The sequence below is a fragment of the Ochlerotatus camptorhynchus genome, unplaced genomic scaffold (genome assembly GCF_037179485.1).
Source record: "Ochlerotatus camptorhynchus isolate MF236.1 unplaced genomic scaffold, CSIRO-AGI_Acam_v1.1 ptg000358l, whole genome shotgun sequence".
NCBI lineage: Eukaryota > Metazoa > Arthropoda > Insecta > Diptera > Culicidae > Ochlerotatus > Ochlerotatus camptorhynchus.
The window spans coordinates 1,739,594-1,750,000 of record NW_027040846.1 but is presented as its reverse complement, the minus strand read 5'-3'; the positions used below and the strand labels follow the sequence as shown (position 1 = coordinate 1,750,000).

General features: G+C 39.3%; 1 non-coding gene across 1 annotated transcript; it reads left to right on the top strand.

Annotated features, from left to right (window-relative positions):
* Positions 1–9,405: 9,405 nt before the first annotated feature.
* On the top strand, positions 9,406–9,477 carry TRNAP-CGG (transfer RNA proline (anticodon CGG)). The gene has a single exon. It is a non-coding gene; the product is annotated as a tRNA-Pro (tRNA).
* Positions 9,478–10,407: the final 930 nt, after the last annotated feature.

Genomic DNA, 10,407 nt, shown 5'->3' with positions numbered 1-10,407 from the left:
GCGGCCCAACAGCAGCAAGTACGGGAACATCACTTACGGTGGCTACGATGTGTTCGTTAGGTAAATTTTCTTTGACGAAGACACTGCTGAATTGTGACATGAACAGGTCAGCGATTCCCTCCGTATCGGATTCTTCTTGATCCGTATTGTACATTGTAGAAGGTAAGCCCGATTCCTCCCGTTGATCGTTCACATGATTCCAGAAGCTCTTGGAATTTGCTTTGAGTTTAGTTTGCAGATGGCGCTGTTGGGTTTGATAAAGCTGTTTGTTGAGCCGCTTGTACTGCTGGTTGTTAACGAGGTTAATGTCTTCACTACAGCTCGTTTGGATGACTTCAGTCGCTTGAGTCGGTGGTTGGTCCAAGGAGGGTTACTAGATATGGGTGGAGTTGTCATGGGTACAAACTGGTCGATCGCATACACGACAATATTCGAGAAAATAGAAGAGGCAGCGTCACGATCTAGGAGTTCATCGTCCCAGCTGATGTTTTCGAAAAAGGTTGCCATTCCTTCGAAGTCGGTAGTCAAATATGCTACTTGTGCATATCAACATCTGTAAAATTCAATGATGTTAACAAAATGTTGAACAAACCTATCAATACAAACTTCTTAGAACTATCTATTGCACATATAGAACAGTTCAAAAGCACCTAAAAGCCCATTCAAGATGAATTCTTCAACAAACTGGTATTTTTGTGATTACCTCTCACCCCAGCAGGCCTGGGTTCAATCCCAGTCGGCGCCGCCGGGATGTTCTGAGGCATAACATCTCTGATCACGCCTTCCTTCGGATGGGAAGTAAAGCCGTTGGTCCCCGGTTCATGAGTTGATGGGTCGATAGGTAGGGTCCAGGTGTGGGATCTGCCTTCCTGGCACGTCGGTAGCATTGGTGCTCAGCACGGAAAACAAGATCGACGGAAAAACAAACCAATGGAAAAAAAAAAAAAAACTGGCATTTTTGGCACGAGCAATAATCGCAAAACGGTTAGGCGATTTTTTGCCAGTCCAGCACAAGCAACTCACATCCATCAAAATACGTTGCTGCAACTTGTTTGTGACTGAAATATGGTGCATACAAGTAACCACAACAGTTAAATGACAAGTGTGCTGCTAGGGAGAAGTGTATACAGAGATTACCGGAATGGGCATGAACTTAATTCTACGTTTTTGGACATTGCTTACTGCAGTTTCTTGCGGCGAAAGTATTGATGTGGGAAAATTCAAAGCATAAATTTGCAACGTTGATTTTGCAAGCTGTGATATCACAGCTCGGAATATCAAGCTAACAAAACTCACCAACTGCAAATCTCACCAAACTGTGGTGAGATTGAATTTAATGATTTTTGCTTTACACCCGAATGCAATCGAAACTTCCATAACGGCCTGCAGCAGTCCCTTCGCGTCTGCCATCGGTGAAGATTAAAAAGAGATAACAAACTATGCTTTCTCTTTCTAAAAAACCCGAATTTATCCATCTATGGTGTGATCAGACCCTTCTTAGTTATTCAAGTTTATTTATTTTATTGTCATTATCAGTGACCAAGCCCCCCACCCCCGTGTCATCCAGTGACGCTACGCCACTGCCTGGAGGTACCCGGAATATATCCGGGTGTAGTCTATTTGGTGAGGCTACCAATCACCTTATCATCGTATTTTAATATGATTTAATGGGTTTTAATTCAATTCATATTCAAGCAACTTCCCCGGGGTACCCGGAACATGTCCAAGTGTGTCCAATGTGGTCTGGAACGCTTAACACGACTTGCATTGATCTTATTTTTTAATTCTGTAGTAATTTGATGTGTCGCATGATGGTTTTGATACGTTTTCCGTTAAATCCAGAGTGAAGGCCCATATTCACCGGATCTTATTCCGGCCATAGCTCCGGAACCGGTTCACCGATTCCAAAACCGTTCAATAGCATTGGGACCCCAAGACCTATCATTTGGCGCCGAGTTTGTCCAAATCGGTTGAGCGGTTGCTGAGAAACGTGAGCGCATTTATTTCGTTACATACACACACACATACACACATACACACATACACACACACACACACACACACACACACACACACACACACACACACACACACACAGACATGTTCCAATCTCGTCGAGCTGAGTCGAATGGTATATGACACTCGGCCCTCCGGGCCTCGGATCGATAGTCGGTTTTTCAAGTGATATCTATACCCTTCTTTGTAAGAAGGGTAAAACGATGTGCAATGGAATCATTTTTGTGTCGAGTGAACTCTCAGCTTGATCTGTGCACATTGTGAATAGTCTCGCAATATCAAAGGAGCTTGTAAAATCAATATCATGCATGATATTTTGTTCCAATATCACGCGTGATATTGTGAGCGCATGAGAGCGGAAAAATATCAATTGATTTCTGATTTTACCAACACTGGATGTGAGATCATCGACCAAACTCCGATTCCTATCGGAAAGCTTTCAGAGGAAGCCCGCAAGAGGAAGCATGAATAAGGAGATTCGAAGAATTCGGCAAAGCCATTCTTGGAAAGGATCGCGTGAAAGGAGTGATATATTTCATGGATTGTTGGTTGCAACAGATCCGGTAGTATCTAGTTTCCAGCACAACAATCCAAAACCAAAAAGCGATTTCACAATGGAAGTACAGGATTTGTTCATCTCTGATGAGAATTTTACTGTATTGCACTAAATAAAGAATAAAGTTTCTATTTTTGAACAGATAAATAATTTCATCAAATTCTATTTAAGTTAGATCAAAAGGATAATCCATGAGAAACGTAATGATACAAACAATTCACCAAGCTCCTTTTATCAATTCTAGACATTAAAATTACTAACCACCATACTCCTCCATACTGCCCATTTCCACAAAACTAAAAATGTTTTAGCCCCTTGGGGCAACAAGGGGCAAGCAGATGTCAAAATATTTGAAAAGAAGATACAATTTCCCATCGAATGTGTATCATGTGATCTTTTCGAACTGTTTCAGCAGATTGTACAGTATGCGTCTGTAAACAGAAAGTGTTTTTTTGTACTGTTAATAACAGAATATAAGCATTTTTATTGTGTTTGGGAACAACTATTTTGAGTGTAATTACTACACATTCTTTTAAAACCCTTCCAAATTAAACATATTGTGCTCATATCGGTTCAAAATTTGATATATAAATATCATTTGAAATGAGGCCTAGCATAGTGGTATTCTTACATCAAATTAATCAGAATGAGCTGACCCATCGTCGTTTTAACTGCCTTCAAATAGTTATAATGTGTCTAATTACCACGAAATATTGAGGAAACATTATTCAATGTATAAAAAAGCCAGGGTTTTGTCCGGCCACTGTGCCCCGGTTTGGTTCGTAAACAGAGGTTCCAGTGTAAAGTCTGGAACGCGAGTTAATGTTTTGAACGTCGGAGGTTCTTTTTAAAAAAAAGATCTACTCACTACTGCTGCTGCCTAAAGACTACTTTATTCAATCAATAATTCCTACAGAGAACCTAGCACTTGCGAAAAGTGTCCACTATGCAAGTCCGGAGTCCAATCGATTGCCCGATTGCGGAATGCTGATGAAGCTCGCTGCTGTTGCCGTTCTGTGCATCCGTCCTAGATGCTGATGAGAGCACCGACGATGGAATTTGCCAAGTGCGGTTGGCACCGGCGTTAACTCGCGCAAAAATTGGTCAACTTCAATTGGTGTATTTTTGTTAAAAATGCATTAAAAAAAAAAAACCTGAAATGCTGAATTTGGAAGTTGAGTGTATATACAATAGGTTTTTTTCCTTGGTTTGTTTTCCGTCAATCTTGTTTTCCGTGCTGAGCACCAATGCACAGTGTTGCTTTTTGCCGTTTTCATGCGCCTTTTTAATAGCTTCTCAAACATTGATTTTAGGGGTATAGTTTGTTCAAAGATGGAATGTCTCCAATAAAGTTGAGAAAATATTATTTTAGGCAACTTTGTGGAACACTCAAAATTACTAGCTCTTATAAATTGTGAAATATGTATCATTTTTCGGTAAAGGCCCATTTATATCATGTTTTTAGTACAACTGATTTTCTAGGCATCCTATAATTTTGGTTTCTTCTACAACTATATTTTGCATGTTTAAACACATGCTTTTGCTCAACATTGTAATTAATTAGCTCTTGAAACAAAAAAGTTATTCTTAAATAATCGATATTTTTATGTGTATTTGCTCCCCAAATAACTATTTCTGGCGCAAATTGGCGAAAAATTCAAGGAAAGATTCTGAATCTATACTTATTTTTCTGCCGAAAAGTTATAAAAACATGTGGCAGCCCGCGATCTTTTAGGTGGTTTTAAATGACTAAAAAACTCCTGCGAATGTCTAATTTTTTAATACATATTTTAATTTTAAAAGATAGCATGTTACAATGTTGAGAAATATATGTATTTTTGTACGGCAAACAACTTTGTAGAATATGTTAAATATATTGAAAAACTACGAAAAAAGTTACACTCAAAACAATTATTTGAAGGAGTATTAAATTTAACTTTATCTTGAGTAAACAAATTTATGCGTTTTATTGATAGTAAGCTGTCAAATTCTATAAGAGTAGAAACGGAAGAGGTGAACTGCTGCAAACCGTTAAAAAATGGCGGAATCATCAACTTCAGGTATGCGTATGTGATTATTTCAAGAACCGGAATCCAAAGAAGTGATTTCCTTTGTTAAATTTATATGGTTATAATAATGTTTTGGTTGCCTCTTGTTCTTTACCATAGAATTTGATAAACTTGGTCTCATCTCGCTTTGAATTAAAGGGCATGTCAATGGTGAAATTTCAAAATGTTCACAAGCACGTTATCGAAGCGTAAGCAATCAATACCGATAAAAAAAAACATGCTGGAAATCTTTGTATCTACTTAAAAAATAAAAATGGAATGCACATGGCCGCTCAAAGCAGAGGGTTGTCTTAATCGTTGCTCCGAATACTTTAAAAAAACCTTTCAAATGTTTTATCAGCTTCGAAAGATGAAAGTATCGGTCGAAGAGCAGTTTCTTTCGAAGATTGAAATGCAACGAAAAGGAAATAATCAGCTTGTATTAGAAATCGCTACCAACCGAATCAGCTGGCATTTGCAACGCAAATAATTCTTCGAGAAGCAAAGCAAAAGGATGCGACAGAAATTATTAAAGAAACTACTCAAACAACACCTTCGCGAGCAACCAGAATCGGTGATTCTTGTAAAAAATCAGAGAGTATACTCCTTCAAATAATTGTTTTGAGTCTAATTTTTTTCGTAGATTTTCAATATATTTAACATATTCTACAAAGTTATTTGCCGCACAAAAATAAATATTTTTTTCTGAACATTGTAACATACTTTCTCTTAAAATTTAAATATGTATTCAAAAATTAGACATTTGCAGGAGTTTTTTAGTTATTAAAAAACACCTAAAAGATCGCGTACTGCCACATGTTTTTATAACTTTTCGGTAGAAAAATAAGTATAAATTCAGAATCCTTCCTAGAATTTTGCGCCAATTTGCGCCGGAAAAAGGGGTATTTGAGGAGCAAATACTCCTTTAAATATTGATTATTTAAGAATTTCTTTTTTGTTTCAAGAGGTATTTTGTTTCAATGTTCAACAAAAGCATGCAAAATATAGTTGTAGAAGAAACCAAAATTGTAAGATGCCTAGAAAGTGAAACAAACAGTGGAATATCGATCTCAATGAGCTTTTCCAGCTTTTCGACAACTCTTTTTATTCAGCATTGTACACTGTTATACAGCATTTATTCAATATATATGCTTATTTGTGACTCTGAATTGTTTGTTGAGCTGCTACCATTCCTAAAGTAACATAATAGACCTCCCGAAAAAAAATAACAACAAAAATACATTGAAAAACAATGTAACAATAAGACGAAAATTATTGTCTTAACAATGATTTATATTGTTACGTCTACAATAAATTTACCTTGATTTATGTTGTACAAAACAATAAATTTCATGGTAAATGCAAAATTTACAATAAAAAAGGGGGGTTGTTAAGTATCTTAACAATGAAATTTTCGTGATTTTCCCATATAATTTTTTTTCAATAACATTATATATTATTGTTATTTTACTGTTGGTTGGCGAATTTATTGATTAAAAAAAATAACAGTGTACTTTAGAGTGTATGTGTTGGCTTGACAGATCTACTTTATCGACTTTAAAAATAAATCGAAAAAATAAAACATTGCCCCGGGAAGGGAAGGGGGGTGGTATGTCTGTTACGGGTGGTCCTTTTTTTACTGGTTATGGATCGAGATTCGATCCGGAACTTGTGAGAAATGCAGGCCAACTCCCCTGCGCTCGATATCCCTAGGTCACGTCTCCTTGGTGGTTGAGCGTCGTTGATAAGTTAATGCATTCGACTGGAGAGAATCGCCCATGAAATATGCTTCCACCTGAGAGTTACTTCCTGACATCTTCAAGTGGTGGAATTTTTTATTATTATTGTATGATTATAGACTGCACGGAAAAGGTCTCCATTAAGCTTTAGAGAGGGTCTAGGATAAGATATGAGCGGACGCGGACTGCCTGATTTTGAGCCAAACGAACTGTCAAAGCCAGAGCCATACGAGCAGCGCCTATCTCAATTACATTGGCAGTGTTGCTGACCCTCTCATAGTCTGCATGCTTCAATCAGATTTATTTTTATTGTTCGTGAAGTAACCCACAATGAAAATACACCAATATTTAATGTAACAACAATTTTTATTGTAATAGAGTTGTTAATTATTGTTCATGATCGAATCATGTTAACAATAAAATAAATGAAAAATACGATAAAAATCATTGTAACAACATTTTATTATTTACATTAATTGTACAGCTAGGTAGCAGTTTTGCCGTTTTCGGAAGAGTAAAACATTATAACAATCATTTTTATTGTCGACAATAAATATTAATGTTAGAGCATTGTTTCCACTGAAAATTTCACTGTAATTTTTTTTTCGGGCTGTGCTGTTCTTGCCGGACTTGAAGAGCTGCCACTATGGGAAAAAAATTAATGGAAGGGGTTGAGCAGAAGGTACGGCAGTTCAGATTTGGCAAACCAAAAGAATAAACGAACATTTTTCCTATAAATATATGAATTTAACTACCAAAAGAAAAAAAAATGTGATATGAATTTTGACTGAAAGAAACGATTTTTTTGTCGACGAATTTTTGCGCGTTCCAGTCTTTATTAAACAAGGGGAGATTATGACGCGTTGGTCGAATTTCAGTAAAAATGCTCAGTACTTCACGTAGAATGTGTTTTCTTAATACATTCTATAAAATGTTCGTGAAATCTTATCCCACTGTTCTACTCGCACGCACAAAACAAAAGATCACACTCCACGTGCAATACAAGGTCAATACAAAAGTGAACCAAAGAACACACAACGCGCAGTAACTACACGGCAGGTCGTCTTTCGACTAAAGGTGAAAGCAAACTCCGGAGAAAAGGATACCGGGGAGGCGGGTAAGGTGAATCTCAGAAACACTTATTGAAATACCAGTTGGATTTATGGAGATGGATGCAAGCTTATATCACTAGTCCTATATATAGTTGTAGCAATACTGGTGGTACCCACTACAAGACGGTACACAAAGGATGTCTGGCGTTCCTTCTACCGAAGACGTCTTTTTGGGGGTGGTGTTAATCGTAAAAAAGGCACAACCGAGACGAATGCTTGAGTCAGTACGATATTGGTACATACTTGAGCGCACGGCCATGCATAAAACCATGGGGAGACACTTCAAAGGATTCCCATTTCTGCTTGGGTTCTTGCCGATTCTACTCCTCGAGATTGGGAAATGAAGAGCAGAAGAATCACCGGCCGCTCAAAGGTGTCGGAGCGGAGCGGTGTGGTTGAGGCTTGGGAAATTGATTCACCGTGAGTGGTTTTGCATTTTACGATGGCCAAACCTGGTTGCTTGTTGACAAAAGGTGTGAACTGTAGCACGTGGGGAAATCGATCGGACTGGGAGTGAGTTCGTAAATAGAACTGTCCCAATCGAAAATGAATGGCAATGGAAATGGAGTGGTTGCTGTTGTGGATGAATCGGATGATACTTTTGATAAAGGATTCAAGTCACCATAACGCGCAATTACGCCATGTAATCTCACACAAGAGCATAATCACATCGAGCAAAATGAGTAATTTTGTTCCTGAAAGGGTTCGACATCTTTAATGTCTAGAAACTGCCCCAGGAACCAGTGCACCTCGTGTGCTCTGACAAAACTCAAATAATCAGACAGCCAATTGAATTCAATCTCCGATTCGAACATTAATACCATCATCAGCAGCCGATAAAAAAGACTGGTAATGACAGTTTTGTGGTTTTTAGCCTACAATTGAAGTCAGTTGTAGGGCGAGCGAGCGTTCGTTTGCCAGCACTTGAAGGCTCGATGACGACGCCAGGGCTGTTGTGTATTTGTTCGCTGCGAGTGGCCCTCGGGGGACCCGGGTGTTGTTTACTGTACTTCCTTTCTTGGCAGGGCCCTCGGCCACTTAGCGTCAACGACGTTACAACGGCAGATACAATGCTGCTACCTCTCTGCTGGTCGACGGCAGTCACACTCAGAAAGGCTCTTGAAAGCAATATTCTCTATTAATAAATTAAGCTCAATGTCAATCGGTCGCTTAAAAAGCGACTGAAGGGCTAGTTAAGGGTCTCCGAACACCTACGACGATGATCACATTGTTTGGTTTATGAGGTGTTCGGTGCGGGGAACAAAACACAATCCAACAGACTACGTGTTCCTTATCAGTAGCTTTCTTGGACTGATGACAAACGTCTCATTGTACGCTGGAAGAATTTGCCAGCCAAATATTGATCGCCTCATTCCCTCATCAGTGTCAGTCAGCCGCACGGGTATTCTAAAATAACAATATTTGGTTAGTGCCGAACAGACAAGTTCTGTTCCCCGGTAGGCAGGAATGCACGCAGACAGCGGAGAGGCGATGAAAACAACATTCCTAACCCCCCCTTCTGCATCGAACAACTGCAGCAAATTGGACAATTTATTTGTTCAGTTTTACACCCGAAAAAGACAATGAACCCCTTTTTCGAAGTACGGCCGGACGGGCACCTGAGCAAATAGAATCGAAAAAAGTGTAAATAGATGGATACGACTGTCTTTTGCCGCCTTCGACGCCGTTCCGCTTGAGACGACCTTCGACAGCGTTGAGCAGTTGAATGCAGACCGTTTCTTATCAGCTCACCGTACCGCACCGCATCGACCCACCCTTCTTAGTCGATGAAATAGTTCACTCAAAGCCTTGTTCAGTAGCATTTCACTTTGTTTTGATTTGTTTGGCTCTGAAGCGTTTTGTGACTCGCCACTCAGTCTGCCGAGATAGAGCAAGCTATTTTTGATTCAATGCCAAACTTCGGTCATACAAGTGGCTCGTTGGTCTAGGGGTATGATTTTCGCTTCGGGTGCGAGAGGTCCCGGGTTCAATTCCCGGACGAGCCCGGTTGATTTTTTTAGGATTCGCACAACAGCTGCTTTAGATTACTTGACGCGTGAGTGAGCTAGCTTTGATGATAGGTGAAACATTTGTTGCTAATTGGGAGCTAATTTGAATTCATTAGGCCGCATGAGTCAAGTCCATCGACAGCACCATCTGGCTGGGACAATTATCAAATCTTGCTGGGGAACCAAGCAGCAAACGGTACCTACGCACAATATCTAATTAGTACGGAAATTCGGCAGTTGTTGTTGACGGGTGTGAGCTTTGCGGTCGTAACATATTAATTATGCATAGGACTAACTATATAGCACCCACTGGGAGAGGCGGGCATTTTTTTTTTCGGGTGCGTCATGGTGCGTTGCTGGTCGGCATCTTAGTCCATGAGCCAAACGTCGGAAGCAGATGTCTTTTCTAGAGTACGTGTCATAATGTTTGCTGGAAGAGTTTTGTAATAATATAGGGTAAATGATTGCTTCAGCACCCATTGACTGTTTTCGGCAATCAAACGTTAATTTCGAGGAAGTTTCTCCCCAAAACGCATCGCTAAATGTATTTAAACGATTTTCAGTCTTTCCGATTCAATCTGATAAAATTTTTACGACTGAGCACACCTGTCATCTTCAAATGAAATATACGACCAATTTCGAGTTGCCGATAATAGAACAGCTGTTTGACACACAGTTCAAATGGAAATGTTGAGGCTACCAAAAATAATAACACTCACCTGAGAAGTTTTGAGCGTTCTAAAAACGTTTTCAAACTGTTTTGGACAATTCTGTCGATTGGATTGGAAGTAGCAGATGTAATCAAACAAACAAGTCATATGTAGTTGTGACGGTGAGAAATTGCTAATAGATGGGTGGACGCTACATGGATGAACGAGAATCACTTGCATGCACAGGGTGGGGCAAGGTGGGGCAATTGCCCTCCAT